The sequence below is a fragment of the Vombatus ursinus genome, unplaced genomic scaffold (assembly GCF_900497805.2).
Source record: "Vombatus ursinus unplaced genomic scaffold, bare-nosed wombat genome assembly UNPS02015175.1, whole genome shotgun sequence".
Classification (NCBI taxonomy): domain Eukaryota; kingdom Metazoa; phylum Chordata; class Mammalia; order Diprotodontia; family Vombatidae; genus Vombatus; species Vombatus ursinus.
In genome coordinates this window covers 14,324,159-14,346,043 of record NW_020954953.1, presented here as the reverse complement: position 1 = coordinate 14,346,043, position 21,885 = coordinate 14,324,159, and the positions used below count along the sequence as shown (strand labels likewise).

Here is a 21,885-nt window from a genome sequence, read left to right as displayed (position 1 = left end):
CGTCCCTTCACTATACTCTGACCAGCATTTCAAACATCCTCCTTTTTATAGGGCTTACACATAGGGCCAAGCAATCACATAGCTATCTGCGATAGACGTCACAATTGTTACTCCCCCAGATGAATGAATGATTTTGCTGCTTTGTGAGGTAGAAGATCCGATGTAATCCATGAAAAACACGCAATGTTCTTATTATGAATGATTTATATTAACTTATGATGGGTAAGTTCAAGATGTAAGGTACAGGGGAAAAACTCAACTTATTTAAATAACCATTAGGCCCATTCTTAGTAGGAAATAGTTTTTATTCTTTAAATGAATGTGAATATAATAAGATAATGATTATTTAAGTGGGTTTTCCTGGTCATGAAGCAATGTTTCACAAGAGAAGTTTTTCCTGAAAAAATTTCAAAGGAATTGGAAATAAGATCATCCTGTGAATCAAAGTAATGGAATCATTTGGGAGCTGTGTGTGTCTGTGTCTGTGTAATCTCATGTGCAAAGACATGCATCACATATATGAAATGTTAACTATATATTATTGCTTATTCTTATTCTAATAACAAAACACTATTATTTGTACTTTAATTATTTGTATTCCATTTTTGTTATTACCATTTCTTTCTCTTATTTAGTGACATTTATGAACTATGATGAGACTTTCAGAACAGATTCAGGGTCATTTGGACATTCAGGGGTTACTGATTAGTCCCTACAGAATATTGTTTTAGGACATTAAGCCCCAGAAGTTTCATTTCTTTAAAATAAGTTATTTTCACATTTCCTCAGGTCTCACACATATTATAGGGATATTTTATTTTATCTGTTAGGTTTTCATTTCTTATTTGAATACAATCTTATCCATACTTTCTGAATAATATAACTCAGTACAATATTACCTATATTTCTCTAGGTACAACTCTAGTTTCTAATGTTTTACCATTGAACTTTGAGAGAGAAAAAAAAGAAACTCCTGAAATGCCATTTTAGTAGAGAGTTTTTCTTTGCAAATCAGATGTAACATGGATTCCTGGGATTGATGTGGGATTTGAAATCGGATGCCTCGGGTCTGAATCCTCTCTCTTCCACTAACTTAGCTGTGAGTTCCTAGAAGCCAATCCCTTAACTTCTCGGTGGATGAAATGATCTCCAAAGTCCCTTCTACCCCTACAATGATCATTTCATCACCTACTATTTTTCTGAAAGGAATATTCCCCAAATGACCTACATCAGAACAACTAAAGGATATAGTTTTTTTTTTGTCCTCAAAATATTTCAAAATCAATCATTGTGGCTTAGAAAGTTTCAAAGAAAAAAATGGAAAAAGTATTTTATAACAATCTCATTTCTGTTTATGAAATATTCTCATTATGAAAACACCATGTAAGGGAGACAGAGATTTAGGTTCAGCTAAACATTTCTATGGACATCTAAGCAAACTGTGATCAATCAACTCCTACTTCTGGTTTCCTGTGAATGTCCTTTGTGCACTTGTTTGAAGGTACCTACTGGGAGAATGACTGAATCTCCCTCCTTATTCTTGTTTTCAGAGTTTAGTATATCTGTTTGATTCATTCTAAGATAGTCTGGAGTAGCAAAGGAATATTCTGCTATTCTTAATCATATCATCTAATCCATTTACATGAAAAATTAAATGAATTAAATTTCCTAATGTCTGGAAATTTGTTTCCCAGCTGACAGCTCTGACTTAAACCAGAGTTCCTGTAGTGGCTTAATTCCAGGAAATATTTTTTTACCTTATTATTATAAACTGAAGATCAAAATAATTCTCATTTGGAGGGGAGGAGGTGGCATTATTTCTTCATCCTCCAGCATCCAGTGAAGTAGTTTTATATATGATAATCAGTATTGGACTGCATTTGGTTGATTGAGGCAGTGGATTAAGCACTGGACTTGAAATCAAGAAAACCTCAGTTCCAAACTAACCTCAAACACTTACTAGATGTCTGACCACAGGCAAATCACTTAAACTCTGTCTGCCTCATTTTCCTCATCTGTAAAGTGGAGTAATACTAGCACTTGCCTCCAAACGTTTTTGAGAGGATCAAATGCAATAATATTTATAAAGTGGTTCACAAACCTTGAGCACTAAATATATGTTATTATTTTTATTGTTGTTTTCATAGTCACAGAGTTTTCAATGATAGGTAAATCATGGGAAGGAATCAAAGAAAAAATAGAATTTCACTATAACTAAAAAAAAACCTAAGGAAAAGGGAGGATACTTAACTTTTTCAAAGTAAAAATCTTTCAGTTGAAAAAAAACTTATTCCACAAGTTCATTAAAAAAAAAGAAAAGAAAATTATGGAACTTTAAAAAATATTATTAGAAATGCATAAACTCATTTTTTAAAACTAAATCAGAGGTCCACAGCATGAAATAAAGTTAAAGGATATTGTTGTTTCCTAAAAACTGAATCTAAAAAAGTTACACTTATAGTTCTAATGGTATCAGAGCACCATCTACAGGCTAAGACTCTCATTTCAGATATTAGTAAAAAGGTGGAGATCATGCCTTCAACTTTTCTAGGATATTTGAAGGATGGCACTTGTTTGGCCTTAAAAAACAAAAACAAAAAAACCTATGAATAGAGATGTTGGGGAAATGTTTGATTTAACCTTAATTTCTTATTATTTATGATAATTTTATAAATCAAGAAAAGGCAAAAATTTTACATTACTGTGCACAACCATATCTCTACAGTTTTAGATCATAACTGCTCTGATTTCAATATATTTTAAGAATTTAGAAGTTTAATGCCAATGTCTATTATTTGCACATATTTTTAACAACATCTCATTTTTTAGCTGGAGGTTCATTAATGTGGTAGTGCTTATAATGCCTAGACCCATCATCAAATTTTAGAGCTCAATTCATTCTAAAAGATAATCTTGTCCAACCCCTTTCATTTTACAAATGAGGAAATTGAATTCTCAAGAGATTTTAGAACTTGTCCAAGGTCATATAGTTACTGGTAATACTGGGATGAGAACAAAAATCTTTTGACTCTTGGTTCAATGTTCTCTCTGCCACAACAAAATACTTTTGAGTAATTTGCATAAACATGAAAAAAATTCAAAAGGGACACTACCTCATTTTTAAATGGGAGAAAGTAGACAGATCGAAACTCAGAATTCTTATTGAAAGGATACTAGAGGTAAGGAGAGGAGCAGTAGTGTGAGGGATGGAAGAAATTTTTTAAAATAAATTTTTATTTATGCTTTCTGCTGTTTTTTTTTAAATTGCCATAGTTATCTCCACTATCCTTCCCCCTACCCATTCCAGAGAGCCATCCCACATAACAAATAGCATTTTTAATGACAGAAAAAGAAAAAGAAAAAATTAGCCCAACTAATCAATATATCAAAAAAGTTTGAAAATATGTGCAATGTGTAACAACTGTGGACTTCTGACCTCCATGAAGGGATAGGTTTATGGTATCTTCCTATATTGATTGCTTCATTAGAGCCATCATTTATCTTGATAATTGTGTTACATTCAATTTTTACTTTTGTGTATGTGTGTAGTTGTTCTTTTCACTTACATTCTGTCGTAATTGTGCATATCATTTGCATGGCTTTCCTTACTTTAATATCCATCTGTTCATGTAGATCTTTCCATGTAGCTCTATATTCGTGACATTATTTCTTCTAGAACTATAATCATCCATTATATTAAGTACCACAATTTGTTTTTCATGCCAACAATCAATGGACATCTACTTTGTTTCCAATTCTTTGTTATAATGAAAAATGTTGCCATAAAGATTTTGGTATATATAGAGATTACTATCTTATCAGTGATTTCCTTGGGGTATAAGCTCCAGTAGTATAATATCAGGTTTAACAAGTATAGATATTTTTATCACTATATTTGCATATCAATTCTTGGCTCCACCAACAACATATTTGTGTATCTATCTCCCCATAAGATCCCCAACATTGCCATTTTTTTGGTCATCTTTGACAATTTGTAGGATGTGAGGTAACACCTTAGGGTTGTTTTAATTTCATTTTTCTCATTATTAATTTGGAGCATTCTTTCATGTGGTTATGAATAGTTTGCAATTCTTCATTTGAGAACTGTTTGTTCATATCCTTTGACCACATATATATAGGAGTATAGCTATTAGATATAGATAGTTATACACACATAGATTACATCATATATATTATTTCTATCTTGGATACTAAAAACTTAGAGAAATTTGGTGCCAAGCTTTTTCCCATTTGATTGCTTCGCTTCTTGTCTTAGTTGCCTTAATTTTGGATGTGCAGAAACTTTTTAGTTTCATTTAATCAAAGTTATTCTAATTTATATTTTGTGACTGCCTGTATATCTTGTTTGGTCAAAAATATATCTCTGACTAAAATCTGAGAGGAATATTATCTGCTTCTTTTATATATATATTTTCAATAGAGCCTCTAGGTGGCTAGAGTATTGGGTCATTTGGGTCTCTGTCTTTTGTATGTGGTTCCTGAATCCAATAGTTATTTTCATTACACTATAGTCCATAAAGGATTAACTATTTCTATTTTTGTATATTTGTTTGAAATATCTTTGTGCACTAATAAATGTTCAATTTTCGTTAAAAAAAAGTTCCATATGGTAATGAAAAATACATAGATTCTTTTTTATTCTCATTTGAAGATACCATAAGTTTTTTAGCTTTAGTTTCTCTAGCATTTTTTTTAGTTCTGTGTTTTCTCTTTTATTTATCTTTTTGTTGGATTTGTCCAAAACTGAAATTGGAGTTTCCCTTCACTATTCTATTACCCTCTGTGTTCTTGTAGCTCAGTTAATGTTTCCTTCATGAATTTGGATGCTAAGGTATTTGGAACATATACATTTATTACTGATATTAGTTTGTTGTTTATGGTTCTTTTGAGTATAATGTAGTTTTTTTGTTTATCCCTCTTAATTTTTGAATTTTTTTCTTTGTCTACTAAAAGGACTACAACTCCTGCTTATTTGGATTCACTTTACACATGGTAATTTTTTCTATCCTCTCAGTTTTATTTTCTGTTAATGTCTTTGTTTTAAAAATATGTTTCTTATAAGGAGCAGATTATAGGATTTTTCTTATTCAATCTTTTACTCTTCCCCTTTTTGTTTTATTGGATTGTTTAATGCATTCACATTTGTTTATGAAGTTGTATTTACTTTCCTTCATTTGTCTCTATTGCTATTTTTTAAGCAATGATTTCCCTCTTCTATAAACTAAGTGTGATATCTCTTCAGTTACTTTAGTTTAATCTTCTTTTAAGGTGGCCCCTATTCTCACTGCCTCTCTTTCCCTTCCCTCTAATCACCTCCTCCCCATTGTTACCCATTTCCTTTTAGAGTTTTGCTTACTAGAGTCATTAACTTTTTGGGGTGTGTAAGTTGTTCAGGGAGGACTAGCACCTTTAGTGTGAGGGTTTGCTGAGCTCTTTTAAGTGTTGCTCATCCACCTTTGGTGTCTACCTGCCACCCAAACTGTGGTTGCAAGAAGCTATAGCATGCACGGTGGCCACACTCCAGTGCCAGGTGATCTTGGCAAATGGGCTAGACCAGGTTGAGGGTAACTGGTAGGCCTCAAAAACATAAGTGAGTTAGGAGGATGTCTACCCCAAGCTTGTGAAGACTTCCCTAAGCAAAATGGGTAGATGAGAATAATTTGGTTCAATGATCATGAAGGTGGTTGAAGCAGGCACTGTGCAGCACTTAGAGCCTGGTCAGATATCTGCCAAGGTCACTCACTGCATCCCAGGCCATTGACAGTTGTCTTTAATTTGTCTTGCTGCTGGACTTTGCTGACTTTGGAAGAAAGAGTGAGGCTGATGATTTCGTGAAACTTTGCCTCACTTAAATCCAGTTTACACAGAAGTCAAGACATCACTCATTACCCCAACATCATGATGTCACTGATCCTCTTTGAAAAGGAGGGACAAACAATAGAAACTCTTTTACTTTCCCGCTTTTATCTAGTCATTTAATTCTTCTCTTCTTTTTTCCTCTCAGTTAAGCAGATTCCCTCTTCCTCTCTTCCCCTTCAACTAGTCTTGTGAAAATTTTTTCACAGAGCAGCCCAAGATGGCCAACTTTGAGGATCAGGTGTCAGATGAGGAGAAGGTACAATTAGCCGCCAAATTCATCACTCATGTTTCCCCAGGGTAATTTAATGAAGTGTTTAATGGTGTCTGATTACTACTTAACAATGAAAATCTTCTCTGAAAAGGGGCAACTCATGTATTTGTCTAGGATAATATGGATCGATTCCCTCCAGTGAAGATAGAAGGATATGATGATCAGGTCTTAATTTCAGTACATGGTGACTTGGGTAGTGGTAGATTTTTAGATCCGAGAAATAAAATTTCCTTTAATTTTGATCATTTATTGAAAGAAGCAAGTGACCCACAACCTGAGGACATAATTGGACCTCTGAAGTCATGGAGGGAATCCTGTGACAATGCATTGAGGGCCTATGTGAATGATCATTATTCCAATGGCTTTTGTACTGTTTATGCTAAAATTAAACATGGGCAGAATACTGTTATTGCCTGTATTGAGAGTCACCAATTTCAACCTAAAAATTTGTGGAATGGTCATTGGAGATTAGAGTGGAAGTTTCCCATCATGCTACCTACAGCTCAGGTGGTTGCAGTACTAAAGATTCAGGTCCATTACTATGAAGATGGCAATGTTCAGTTGGTTAGTCACAGAGATGTACAGGATTCAAACTGTAATTGAAAATGTACAAACTGCCAAGGAATTTATTAAAATCATAGAACATGCTGAAAATGAATATCAGACTTCGATTGTGAGAACTATTAGATAATGTCAGACATTACATCCAAGGCCTTGCGCCAGCAGCTTTCAGTAACCCATACCAAAATCAACTGGAACAAGATACTCTGTTACAAGATTGGCAAAGAAATGAAAAAATGCTTAAGGCTGGATGTGAAATTCTCTAATTTTAACATGCAAAAAAAAGAAAAAAATGGGAAAAATTATTTGAAGTATGGTCTTATATAAGTAGGTGGTTTATAAACAAGTGTGGTATTTTGCTAGGGTTTTCAATGTTAACAGGTTTTCTAGCTTCTTGGAATACCATTGAACCAATAGCATTGTCTTGATGTTTGTTTGTTTTTTTTGTGTGGTCCTTACCATGTAACTTCCTATGATGACTATCTACTTATAGGATTTTTTAAAAAATTCAGTTATTTTTAATGTTGAAAAAGAGAAAGAGATATGTCCTGGAATTTGTGTACTGGTTAGAAAATTTCCTAGCCATGAAATTCCTCTCACAAAAAGGCAGGTAATGTTTTCAATACTCTCCCACCTTTACCTTTAATAGCACATTCCAGTACATCCGTGGTTTTTACTGATTAGCCAATAGCTAAAGATGCTATCCTGCTACATACATCTACAGACATTCCTTCTCTTCTGGTTGATCATTGCCACTTAATGGCATCTTGGTACCAATAGATTTTTTAAATATTTTGACTTAAATATTTTTAAGTCACTTTGATAGAAAAAAGGAGTTTTCTGGAAATTCCATAATGAACAGATTCTCTGGAGAAAGTTTGGGAGAGTTGTGTTGTTTATTTTTCAATCCAAAGACTTGAACCACATTCTTTCTGAGTAAACTTGTTTGTTTTCTTCTTTTCTAAAAATTCCCTTCCCCCAAGTAACATGGTTGTTATAGGCATCTTCAGTTTTAGAATATATTTACCCTATATATATATATATATATATATATATATTCAAGAACTGCTGACAGTCTGGATATAGAAGAATAAACATTAAACCTTGAAAAATACAGATTGATGGTGTGGTCTTTTTAAGCACCAAATTCCCACAGACAATACCCAGCAGATGGACCCTATCTTTCTTTACACAATGTCTTTTTTTACCCATGGAAGAATTCATCAATGGAACCCATTCCCACTATCAAAATAAGACCTATTTCTCCTCCCCTCTACTTTTCAATCTTTTCCCCTTACTTCTCAGATATTTCCTTGTAGGTTCTTCTCTTCATGAAAGACCAAAGAGATCACCTTTCACTCTTTGCAAAGACTCAGTTTGACCCAGACACATCATACACTCTCCTCTATCTTCAGTTGCCCTCTCCTTTTTGCATGCATCTTACCATTTTGTAATATAGTCCCACAAAAACTGTTGATTCAAAAGTAGGTGGAGTATCACAATCACATCCATAAGACCCTAGGCCTGCCTTTCCACTGTTACCCCAGCTCACTTTTATTTTTACCCCTCTCTCTTTATGTACATTTTGAAAGAAATCTCTTGTTGTTAGTCTGTTGCTGTTGCTGTCCTTAGCTGATCCATTTATTCACCCCTCCTGTACTTCTGTTGTCTGAGATGTTTGAGAGGCCAATAATCTCTTCTGTTCTGGTTTTCTTTTCTAAGATTGTTTCAAACACCTTTTTATTCTTGAATATCCATCTTTTTTCATTTCTGATTAAGCTAAGATTTGCAAGTAGGTACCCTGGACTGCAACTTGAGCTCCATTGTTCTTCAGAACACATTATTAGATTTTCTCCTGCATTTTCTAACATGTACAGAATAGTCTGGTATTATTTGAATTTCCTATCCTTTATATTTGGAGATCTTTCTCCTGATCACTTGCAGAATTTGCTGTTTCTCAACTGAATTGCTAAATTTAACCATAATGTTTCTTAGAGGTTTTCACTATGGGAGTTTTGTTTTTTTTTGAGGTGATCTATGAATTAGGTTGATTGGTATTTCATTTTCTGTGTTCAGAAGTTCTGGACATGTTTCTTGTTTTTTTTTTTTTTACATTATGGTATCTAACATTATATTTAGCTCTTTTGAGTTGTGTTCTCCTGGAAAATTTAAGATTGTTGGATTTCATCTATGGATACAGTCTTCAAGATCAATATATTTTGCTTAAATTGAGAGCATGGTTTTTTTAATGCTTTTTTTCTTTGATATTGTTATCTCTTCTGTGTATTTATATTCTTAATATGTTGTTCTCTCTTTTGTTTCTCTGGTGAGACTTGTCATTACTGATTCAAGTTTTTTTCTATTTAAACAATTATTTCTGCTCTGCAGGCCAATAAATTCTGTTTTCAGAATTCTCATTTTTCATTTAATCTACTTAGGAACAGCATGTTGGCTCCTCAAGTTCCACAGGGTCCTCTGTCTCATTCAGTATTGAGTCATATTTGTTTGCTTTAGTGGGATTTATTCATAGAAACTTGTTTCCTTCTGATGTTGATTTTTTTCCTGTGATTTATTTGCTTATGTCTGAGGTCTTTGAGTTATCTTCCTCATGAGATTTTGGTAATTTTAGACCTTTTTCCCATTACTTTCCCCCATTGCTCACTTTCTGAATCACCCTCCCTCATGGCAGTTTCCTTTGGCATTTGATCTAAAAGCATCTCTACCTCCTCCAACTTTGGGTAATTCACAGTTCCCCAGCCTAAGTCTTTGCCACAAGTGACTTCTAGCAGGACAGTACTAACCCAAATTGGTTGCTGGACTCTTCTCTTAGGCTTACAGTCTCCTCTGCCCTCCCCCCACCCCACAATATCCTGTCCCATTCCCTCTGCTTGTCAGTTCTCTGACCCAAGAAGACAGAGCACTATAGCCAGGGTTGACTTCTCTGCTTTGGGGTTTAGATTTCCTAGGTTCTGGGAAGAGGGGTATCAGTGTGGGGTTGAACTCTAATTCAAGCCCAGATATGTGTCTTCCCATTTCCTCTGTTCTTCCACTCTCTTAGAGAGATCTTTTGTAGAACAGAGTGTTGCCATGGAGTTCTCCATGAAGGCCCCAGAAATCTTCCACAGACTAAATTATGGATCTCCAAAGGACTAGAAAGAGGGAGAGGAGACCAGGGTCTGAGGTTGGCTTTTGATGTAAATGCATGGATCAAGTTGGCTCATGAAGCCTTGCTGCTGGTAGTGTGGTAGGTAGGAGTGGGAAAGAGATACTAAGTGAGCTCAAGGTAGGTATTCTCTCATGGGTTTTTCTTAACCTTTCTTTGGGTTCTTGGTATCCTGAACCATGATGATAGCTGAAATTGCTTTATTTTTGGTGCATATTTCTCATTTTGGAAAGGTTTAAGAAGTTGTCAGGATCAGATAAAATGTCAAATCACATGACCTAGAAGTCAGGAGGAATTTTTATTCATTCTTATTTCATCCTTTATTTTCTGGGAGGGTTTTTGCTACATTCTTTAATGTACAGTGGATCTTTCCTAGATAACTCCTTTGCTCTCATGTATTGCAACTGAAAGTTAATAACTGCCTTCTTTACATATATTGGAGCCTGATTATTGACTCATGTTACAGTTTCTGAGTAATAGACTTCTAGCTCTTTTCCCTAACTGTTGTGTTAGACCTCCCAAGGGTTCTGACGGATAATTATATCTTGTAGTCAATATAGTTTTTATTAAGAAATTGAAACTAAGGTTATTGCAAGAGATGAGGTTGACTATCCCTTTCCTATCCCTGTAATATTACTATTCTGTTTGACAAGATCTTTGCATCATGAGAAGTACTATAGTACTTTGGACAGAGAACTGGACTTAGAACCAGAAATACCTGGGTTCATGTCCTGATTCTCACACATACTAGCTGTGTAACTCTGGACTAGTGACTTCCTTTCTATTGCTCTAATGCATTCTTCAAGACTTGCAGAGAAGTGGATGACAGGGGCTATATTTATAGAAGGGATGATCCTCTTTTGGAATTTCCTTATACCAATGATATCATAAGCCTGGTATCATTTTCTTCAAATTTTTCGTTGTTTTAGGCATTGCACCTTTCATGGAGAGTCCTTTCATAGGATAATAGACTGTGGCTATTCTGTACCATGGCCAATTTTGGAATCTTAATCCCACCAAGGACCAAGTCCCCTGCTCTTCTTGAATAAAACATGATATTTTCCCAATCATATTGTATTAGATATTGAAAAGAGTATGTAGAAATATTTCCTACCTCTTAAGAATCTATTTACAGTTGTGTTTATATCATCCTCAATATCTAATTAGTTGCTCATATCTATTGCTCTTCCTTTGCATTCTGTTGTCACCATAGAAATCAGGTACATATTCTCTTACATCAACACTATTACAACAGCATCCTTATTGGTCTGTGTTTCAAGTCATCCCCCCTTTCTGATTCATTTTTTTTATATTGCTTCTAGATCATCTTTCTAAAACACCAGTTTTATTATGTCACTTAATTGCTCAAAGGGCCTCTAATGGCTTCCTCATATCCTGTCTATAGAATAAAGTCCAAACTCCTTATTCAGGTGTTCCACAATCATGTCCCAACCACCCTACCTTTGCAAATTCATCTCATGCTAATTCACTAGGTGGACACCTTATGTTTTATTAAATTGGACTGTCTCATGCAACAAATATGGTTCAACATCCCATATGGTTCATGCCTTTTCCTTGACAGAATTTCCCCATCCCCTCATCCTATCTAAAATGTCAAGGTTCAATTCAAATCCTAATTTTTTTTTCTATAAAGGCTCTCTTTATGACCTAGCCCAAAGTAATCTTTTATTCCTCTCCTTTAGCTTCCAGTAGGCTGTGGTAGCTTTATGATCTTCATCTTTTATTTGACCCAACATGTAGGGCCTTGTATTATTCATTATTATTTTACATAAATATTTCTTGGAACCATAACTAGAATGTTCCATAAATGTAGAAATAGTATCTTTTCTATTTTTTGTATCCCAAGCATGATGCCTTGAACATAATTGGTGCTCCATACTAAATATTCATGGATTGATCCAGTGTAAAATCCAATGCAACCAAAGGATGTAGTTGGCCCAATACCCCCTCCCTGGTGAAACTGCCTATTTAATGGTAGAAACTAATATTAGTGATTTAGCCTCTACTTTTGAATCCACATGTATTAGTTATGGAGGCCACACTATAACCAAAAGGAAAATTTATGTGTTTATAAAAGCCAATCTGTGAATTACTACTTTTTAGTCAATTCTCTAAATATCTATATTTTTCTGAATGTACTTTTTTGTAGATGGCAGTGGCACTGGTACCTTGGATCCTGGAGACTCACAGCTAAATCAGTTCATTGAATCAAACTCACAGAAAATATTTGCAATGATAATTAAATGTCTTTACTCACAATGGATGAATAATGAATACAGATAATTTTGGCCATCCCATGATGTGTGTGTGTGTGTGTGTGTGTGTGTGTGTGTGTGTGTGTGTGTGAGTAAAATACAGATCATACAAATTGAAAAAATATCAGACAAGAACTAAAGATCAAAATGCTATCATGCTGTAAAATAGCAAAAATAAATAGAAAGTAACAATTAAAATCTGTAGAAAAATTGGAAATTAGGAAAGAAACTGAAAAAACAATGCAGATCATTTGAACGTCATGTTTAGACAAATTTTATGGACAAGAATATCAAGCTCTGAGGGAAAAAAAGGTCAAAAAAGGAAGAAAATGGTCAAGTTGGAAAATATTCAGTATAGGAGACATGGGAGAAAAGATAGGGTTGGAGGAATAAAGCTACTGAGAGTGAGCTTATATTTGCAAACTGAGATGAGGAGCTATTGTTTTAGTACACCTTTTAATAACATTTTAAGATTTACAAAGAGCTTTCCTCACAATCCTGTGATGTGAACAGTACCCTATTACTTTTCCTCTTCTACAGATGAGGAAACAAGTTTTGAGAGATTAAAAGTGTAGTCTAGGTCACACATTGAATAGGTATCTGATGGTGGATTTCAACCAAGTTCTTTCTGACTCCAGGTCCAGCACTCTACCCACTGCCCCATTTATAGGTCTTAGAAAGTATTCTTGGCTAAACAATAGTCAACATAAAGAACTCACCTCTCCTTGGCTTTGGCATCCTCAACATAGGACTACTGATCTTCAAGTTGTGAACTTTACTGGAGGTCATTTTCCATTTTTAATGAAGCTTCAGTTTTACTAAGTTCATTTTGGACATCAAGCTTTCTTCCTTTAATCATCATATTGGAAGGAAAATATATCATAAAATTACTACCTACTATATGATAAAATCTTTCTATGGACTTTAAAAGTCATTCAAAGTAAGGAATTTACAAATGTGTCCATTCTATTCACAGTGGATGAATAATGAATAAAGACAATTCTTTTTGTTATATCCTGATGTGTGCACATTGGTACATTTGGGTGTGTATATGTTGTATGTTGGTATGTAATGGAGATACAAATTGCAATGATACCAGAGAAGGACTAAAGGTCTAAATTCTACTATGGAATAAAGTAAAAATGAAAGTGTGGAAGAGAATATGAGAGAAAGAGAAAGAGAAAAAGAGAGAGAGAGAGAAAGAGAGAGAGAGAAAGAGAGAGAGAGAGAGAGAGAAGGGGAAGGTCAAAACATAATGTAATGCAGAATATCAGAATGTAATATTTTAGGAAATTTGGTGGACAAAAACACGAAGCTCCAACTAAGATCAAAAATTACATTAAACCCAGTAGAAGGAGGGCAAGATTGAAAACATTTAATTTCAGAGGTGTGGGAGTGAAAAAAGGGATAGGAAAATTGATAATGAGCTGAATGGGGAGCCTACATTTGCAAACAGAAGAGGAGGAGCTATTGTCATAGTTGACAGTTGTATAGTTTTTTAAGGTTTATAAGGTGCTTTCCCCACAACAACTCTGTGAGGCAGGCAATATCAATACTATCATCCTTAATTTACAGATGAGGAAACCAAAGCTTAGAGACATTGAAACACTTATCCAGAATCACATATATAATAAGTGTCTGATGATAGATTTGTGTGATGATCTGATGAGAGATTATAGATCTGATGATTGAGTTTTTCATAACTACATGTTCAGTACTCTATTACTCCACCTAGCTGCATGAAAATCATTCTTGGATATCTAACACCCAGTATAAAAGAACTCAACCCTTCTTGGATCTTGGGGCATTCTTAAAATAGGACTTCTTGTTTGTAAATCGTGAGTTTTGCTGGAGATTGCTTTCCCCTTTTAATGCTGCTTAAGCTTCAACAAGTTCATTTTTTTTTACATCAAACTGTCTGCCTTTACTCAATGCACTGGAAGTAAAAAAGGACCATGAAGTCACTATATATGACTAGGTAATAAATGGACTTTAAAAATCACTCAAAGTAAGAAATTTATAAATGTATCCTATAAAAAAACTATTCATAGTGGATGAATAATGAATATAGACAATGCTTTTTTAAAAATCCATCCTATATGTAGGATGTGTGTCTGTGTTTCTATGTATGTAATATAGATTATAAAAATTGAAATAATGCCAAGCTTAGATTAATCATCCAGTTCTATGATGGGAAAAAGTGATAAAAGATACAATAGAAGGAAATTAATACCTGTAGAAAAAAAAAGAACAGAGGAGAAATGTGTGAAAAAATGAGGAAATATAGACAATCAGAATGCCATATTTTAGGCAGATATAAATGGGCAAGACTGTAAAGTTCTGAAGAAAAGAGAAAAGGTCAAGTGCAGGAAGAAGCAGGTCAAAAAAGAAAATTTTTAGCATAGGAAATATGGAAGAAAAGAAAGGGCAGGATGAAAAAGGGTTTGAGTGGGGAGTCTATGTGGGAAACCACGAGCAGGAGCTATTGTTTTTGCTTGTATTTGCAAAGTATTTTAAGATTTCCAAAGAGTTTTCCCTGCAATAATTTTGTGAAATGGGTAATATCAACATTACTATCCCCATTCAACAGATAAGAAAATTGACACTTTGGCTAAATATCTTACCCAGAGTCACATAGCTAATAAATGTGTGAGGATGGATATGAACTCAGGGTTTCCTGAATCCTGGTTCATCATTCTATCTACTGCACCACTTAGCAGCCTCAAAAGTATTTTTAGATAACCAATACTCAATGTAAAAAAAAAACAAAAACAACAACTCATCTTTTCTTGGATCTGGATTCCTCAAAATAGCACTACTCATTTTAAGTAGTTGTGAATTATGCTGAAAATCATTTTCCTCTTCTAATGCTCCTCAACTTTCAGTAAGTTTATTTGCACTTTCAAACTGCCTTTTTTTGTCCAGTCTACTATAAAGGAAAACTCCATTAAGGTTTAAGTAAACTACCACATGACTAAATGTTTCTACAGATATTAAAAGTCAGTCAAAGCAAGACATTTACAAATATTTCCTTTGAAAAAATTCTCTATTCATAGTAGATGAATGATAAATACAAAAATTTTCATTATCCCATGATGTATGTATATGTGTGCAATATAGATAACACAAACTAAAATAATATTAGGCAAGGTCAAACTCCTATCATGGGTTAAAGTGGGGGAAAAGAATAGAAAAAATTCATATTAATAAAAATAAAGGAAAAGGGAAGAGAAGAGAAGAAGATAAAAGAATCATGGAATACTAACAATAAGAATACTTTATTGCAGACAGATTTGTGGACAACAATATGAAGCTCTGAGGAAGATAGGAAAGGAGGTCAAACTAAGGAGGAAGGACTGCTTGGAAAACATTCAGCACAGGTCATACAGAAGGACAGAAAGGGCAGGAAGAATAAGGTTAGGGGCAGCTAGTTGACATAGTGAATAGAGAGCACTGGCCCTGGAGTCAGCAGGACATGAACTCAAATCTGGCCTCATACACAAACTAGGTGTGTAACCCTGAGCAAGTAACTTCATCCTGATTGCCTCCCCCCCTCATAAAAACAAAGGAAGAATAAGGTTGTGGGGGATGAAAGCCCATATTTGTAAACTTACATGAGGAGGAGCATTTTAAGGTTCCCAAAATGACTTTTTCACAACTGTGATATGGATGGTGTCATTATTATTCTTATTTTACAGATGAGGAAACAGAAGCTTGGAAAGATTGAAAGATCTGCTCAGAGCCGCATATTTAACAAGTATCAATTAGTGGAGTAAACCCAGTTCTTCCTGACTCCAGGTCCAGCACTCCATCCTCTGCCCAACCTAGAGGCCTCAAAAGTATTCTTCCCCACTCTATCATAATGAACTCACCTCTTCTTGGCTCTGGAATCATCAAAATAGGACTGTTCATTTTGGAGGACTGAACTTTGCTGGAGATCACTTTCTGCTTTTCATGCACTTTGCATTACTTCAGCTTCGTTTGTACTGCCAGAATATTTTCTTTTGCCTAGCCTACCAGAAGGGAAAACTCCAAGAGGTTAAGGTAAACTATCACATGACCAAATGTTTCTATAGCCTTTAAAGTCATTCAAAGCTAGACATCTATGAATGTATCCTTTAAAAATGTTCTGTTCACAATGGATGAATAATGAATAGTCAATTCTTTGTTAATCCATGGTGTATGTGTGTGTGTGTGTGTGTTGTCAATTCTACAAATTGAAATGATATGAATCAAGGACTATACATCCAAATCCTATCATGTTATAAAGAGAAAAATGAAAGGGTTGAAGAGAATTCTTATCAGTAGAAGAAAAGAGAAGGGAGGCGAGGATATAAAAAAATAATTGACTGAAGAGGATTAAAATGCCACATTTTAGCATGTTGTATTGATAAGAATATGGAGTTCTGTGGAAGATAGAAAAGGAGGTGAAACATAGAAAGAAGAAGGGAAGGATAGAAAATATTTAATTTAGAAGATATGGAGGAAAGTGTAGGAAGAATGTGTTTTTTAATTTTTCAATTTTTAAAAAAATTTTTAATCACCTGGTTTTACCAAAGGTAAATTGTACCTTTCAAGATTAATAAGTGTTTACTTACTATATAACATATAAACATCTATATTTGAGAGATTTCCATGAAATTTTTGATGACAGCTATGACTCTTAGTACTTAATTAGGCCTCTCTTCTTTCTTTTTTTAAAAAAAATATTTTTTAATTTATGAAATAAAACAAACATTTCCATAACATAGTATAATAAAAAAAGATGATTGCACATGAAACTACAAATCTTTTGCAAATGTATGAGAAGGAATTATTGCTATAGCTCACATTCATAAAGCATTTTATGGTTCACAAAGTACTTTCACTAAACTGCAAGGTGAGTAACATCAGCATTATTAACATTCTTTTACACACAAGGAAACAAGTTTAGAAACATTAAATGATACGCCCAATCAATAGGCATGTGTGTCCCAATATGAACTCGGGTCTTCTTGATTCCCTGTCTTGCACTCTATCCACTGCCCCACCTAGCATTCTCAAAAGTATTCTTGACTAAACAATATTCAGTTTAAATGAACTCATCTCATCTTTGCTCTGGAATTCTCAAAAGGAAGCTGTTCACTTTGAAGGAATAAACTTTGTTGAAGATCACTGTTCTTTTAAATGTCCCTTGAGTTTCACCAGAGTCATTTATGCTGCCCACATGCTATTTTTTTGCCCATCCTACTAGAAGATAAAAAACATCTGATCATTCTAAATTACCACATGACAAACAGTGTCTATAGAGTTCAAAAGTCATTCAAAGCAAAACATTTGCCAACATATCCTGAAAAAAAATCTCTAAAAAAATCTCTATTCCTAGTGAATGAATAATGAATATAGACTATTCTTTACTGTGTGTGTACATAAACATGGGAATAATACAGATTATAGAAACTAAAATAATATCAGACAAGGACTAATGGCCCAAATCCTATCATGAGTTAAAGTGAAAAAAGAAGAAAAGAGAAGCAAATGGGGAGGAGGGGAGAAGGTGAAAAAAAATAATGTAATGCAGATGGTCTGAAGATTAATATAAAATTAAAAAAACTAAGATCTTGGCAACTGGTGCCATCATTTCCTGGCAAATAGACAGAAAAGAAATGGAAGCAGTGTCAGATTGTATATTCTTGGGCTCAAAAATCACTGCAGAGCACGACTGCAGCCATGCCCCACTCATTGTACTCTGGTAAGTAGAATCATAAAAGTGAGTAAAGGAGTACATATGGCTTCTGGGGAAATAAATCATGAAGGCAGTAGATTTTCATTTGTCTTCTATTATAGGAAAGTCATAAATGGGTGGATATTTTAGTTGTTTTTGAGAGTTGTAATATTTCATTCTAATTCTATTTTTAAACTTTTCTTATACACCTATACTATTTAGAACACTAGATTAGTTAGTGGAAGAGATGTAAGCTTTTAATAAGAAATATTATTTTTCAATTTTACATCAGAAAAATACAGAAGCCAGAATAATCAATGAAGTTGTTGTATTTCAAAAAGATAGTTGGGCATTCACTAAAGAGAGAATTAAACCTAAAGACCCTGACTCAAAAGACTGCTCCTGTATTTCATTTTTTCATTTTTCAGTGTAACTGATGTTGAGAAATTTTTAAGTAGTTAATATGTTTACTCATATTTCCATAAAAAGCAGCATTGTGTAGTGAATGCAAAACTAGTCTTGGAGTTAATAAGATCCAAGATGAAGTTCTTTATTTGTCACATCCAGACTCTGACCCAGGACAAGTTGTTTAATGTCTCAGTGCTTCCTGCAAGGTGCAAAGCAATTACTGATCTGCCTTGTTGGAGGGAGTGAGCATCTTTTTCACAGGATTGTTGGAAGGAAAATACTTTAAAAATCTTAGAGTGATGCATAAATATGTCGTGTAATAGATCATCCATTTTGTTGAAACTATGAATATAAACACCAGAAGATGCAGAGGTGAAGCTGGTTAGTTGAGGGCTATGCTAGTAGAGTGTGAGCAAGTCAGAAAGTTTTCCATAAGGGTTTTAGGATAATCCCAAGGATTAGCTCAACTTTTTATCATGAGAAGGTTAGCAAAAGATAATTATTGGGAGGGGGACAGAAACTCAAGAAATGCATCAATGAAGGTATAAAAGGGTTATGAGCTACATTTGGGAAAGATGTATAGTTTGGGCAACATTGAAGATTTTCTAAAGGTGAAATGGTTGTAAGACTATACTGGGTACTTTTAGTTTACAGAAAAAGTGTCCCATAAGATTAATATAATCTTCCTTAAAGGACAGTTCTGATTTCCTCATCATGAGAAGGAGATGACCTTCAGGCCTTGAAAATTATGCTATGGCATAATTTCTAACAAGTTCTGACATACTGAAAAAGTTTCAAGTACAGGCCTGCCATATAAGCACATATGTTGTTGGTTTGACAAAGCTCATAACTAGGACACTGCTAATTCATTTTAGCCAAAGCAATTCATAAAGACCATTTGCTGCATCGAGAGAGAGTGTTCATATCATTGTGTGATATACAGACCTTTTAAGGCACTGCTCTGTTAATTTAGTACCAAGAGGGACAGAAAAGGTTTTTGGTGGTGGTAGTTGTTATTTGCATAAAAGAAGAGACAAATCAGTTATGAAAAGATTTAAAATATTGCTTTTACTATTGATGCATATTTTGGTACTTAAAGGAAAAGAACTTTGGTTTAACAAAAAGTGCTAAAACGTGTATGAAGAAACACAGCTTTCAAATGGAATTTGAGCACTTTGAGGTAGAAAATGAACAGTGCCATCAAAATAAAATCACTAGTGAAAAATGTAGGGTGATGGCCCACTATAGATGAAGATATTGATTGTTTAAATGGACTGAAAAAGAACTTCTATTGCTAGCTATGAGAAATAGCAACTCCATCCCCTCTTCTCTCTTCTTTCAATGCATACATACATACATACATATATACATATATATATGTATATCTATCTATCTATCTATCTATCTATCTATCTATCTATCTATCTATCTATATATAACTGATCTTTCTTTTTTTATTTAATTCCTTCCATAGGCTTTGAAGACAGGATTCTGAAGGGATGCTTGTTTCTTCTCCCTCACTAGAATGTGAGCCCTACATCACCATACAGTTCCTTTTAAAGGTTCAAGTAAATTTACCTTTCTAGATTTTTTGGACCTGTTTTTATCTTTTCAAAGTTCCTACTCATCTCTGGTCTTATCATCAAAAATATTTGTCTTCTATTTCATTAATGCTACATTTTCCCCCATGTAACTTTACTGTTTTTCAGGATAAATTTTTCTTGTTTGTAAGTCTAACTCTTTTGCATTTTAGAATATTACATTCCTCATTCTCTCCTCATTTATAATACAAGCTTCTAGTGTGGTGCTGTATGATTTTGTCTTTCCTTGATTCTTAGACTGTTTCTTTCTAGATTCTTTCACTATTTGTTTTTCATTGATGTGGAAGCTCTGGATTTTGTTTATTCCTAAGATTGTTCTTTTGGGAGGCCCTTTCAGGAGGTAATCAGTGGATCACCTCCACCTTTCACTTTTGTTTTAATATATCTGAGCAATTTTCATTTATGTTTTCCAATGATTCTTAAATTTTCCTTCAACTACTTTTTCTGGCATTTAAAAAAAGCAGATAACTTACATTTTCTTCTATTTTTCTGCTTTTTGAATTTATTTCAACTTTTCTGTTTCATGGAAAGATTCTGTTTTCTCTGCTCTAGTTTTCAAGGATTCAATTGCCTGAACAAGGGTTTTCACTACATCTTCTAAACTGTATCTTCTAAACTAAATTCTCCTTCCAGTTCTTTCATCCAACACTTTTAATTCTTTTTTTTTTGCCTTTCTTATTGGATTGTGGAAAGTTCATTTTTGTCCTTTGTCTTTTGCTGCTGCTTCTTGTATATCTCTACCTCTACCCATACATTTAAGACTCAGGATAGAATATATGTATATGTGTGTATATATAATATATATGTATATGTATATATAGTATACACACACACATATATGCATATACATAACATATAATTTATAAATTATATGTACATAATATATAAGCAATATATCAATAAATATATGTGTATGTATATCTCTTTGTCTATCTATCTATCTATCTATCTATTTATCTATCTATCTATCTGTCCACAAATATTAGTTGTTGTTTTCATTGATTTACTTCAGCTTTAGTTTCTATACTAAGACTTTGTACCAGGGTCAGGCTCTGACACCCCTCCTCCACACTGTGCTTTTGGGTGGTTTTGTGTGTGGTGGCTGGCCCTGATTGGTCTCACCCCTGTGTTCTTGTGCTGACATCCACCTCCTGGAATTAGACCCCTCTCCCCCCCTCACCCCCACCATTGAGACTCAAAGTGCTAGATCATCAGGGCCTTATCTGCCATTTCAGGACATTGTGTTAGGGGCTGTGGAGCCTGTCTGGCCTGGCCTGTTCTGGGTCCTAGGATACCACAGTATTTGACACTACTTGTCACTTTTCACTGCCTGTTGCTGTTTCCTGTGATTTCCAAAGTCCCCACCTGGGAGCTATCTCAGGAGATACTTCTGTGGGCTTTCTCAGCAGAGTCACTGACACTGAATACAGCCTTGCAAGCCACACATGTTCTATCTCTGGTGAGTTAAATCTCACTTTCCTCAATGGGCTTCATGTCCCTTTGCCATTGCTATGACCTGTAGGCTTCTGGCTTTCGGTGCAGTTCTGGGCACCCTACTAGCATTCTGTACCAATAACATTCCTTTCCTAGAATCCTATTCCCACATTCTTTGTCAGCCTATCTGGTACCACCTTGCCAAAACATGAGAAATAGAATTTGGAGCTTCTTACTGGAGGGAGTAATGTAGCCCACATATTTGAGATCCAATACTATGTCTCAAGAATATATATTTGAGGGCAAGGACTGTCTTTTGCCTCTTTATGTATTCACAGCACTTAGGACAGTGTCTGGCACATAGTAGGTACTCAACAAATACTTATTGATTGATATAATGTGTGCATGTATATATAGTTATATACATATAAACACTATACAGACAAACATACAAATATCTATATATGGTCAAACAGATATGTGAGAGATAAGAGGAAGGAGGGAAGAAAAGAGAAAGAGAGAGAGAGGAAGGAAGGAAGGAGAAAGAAAGAAAGAAAGAAAGAAAGAAAGAAAGAAAGAAAGAAAGA

General features: G+C 34.4%; 1 pseudogene; it reads left to right on the top strand.

The window, feature by feature from the left end:
• Window positions 1–6,097: 6,097 nt before the first annotated feature.
• LOC114031448 overlaps window positions 6,098–21,885 on the top strand; it is a 27,797-nt pseudogene continuing 12,009 nt past the window's right edge.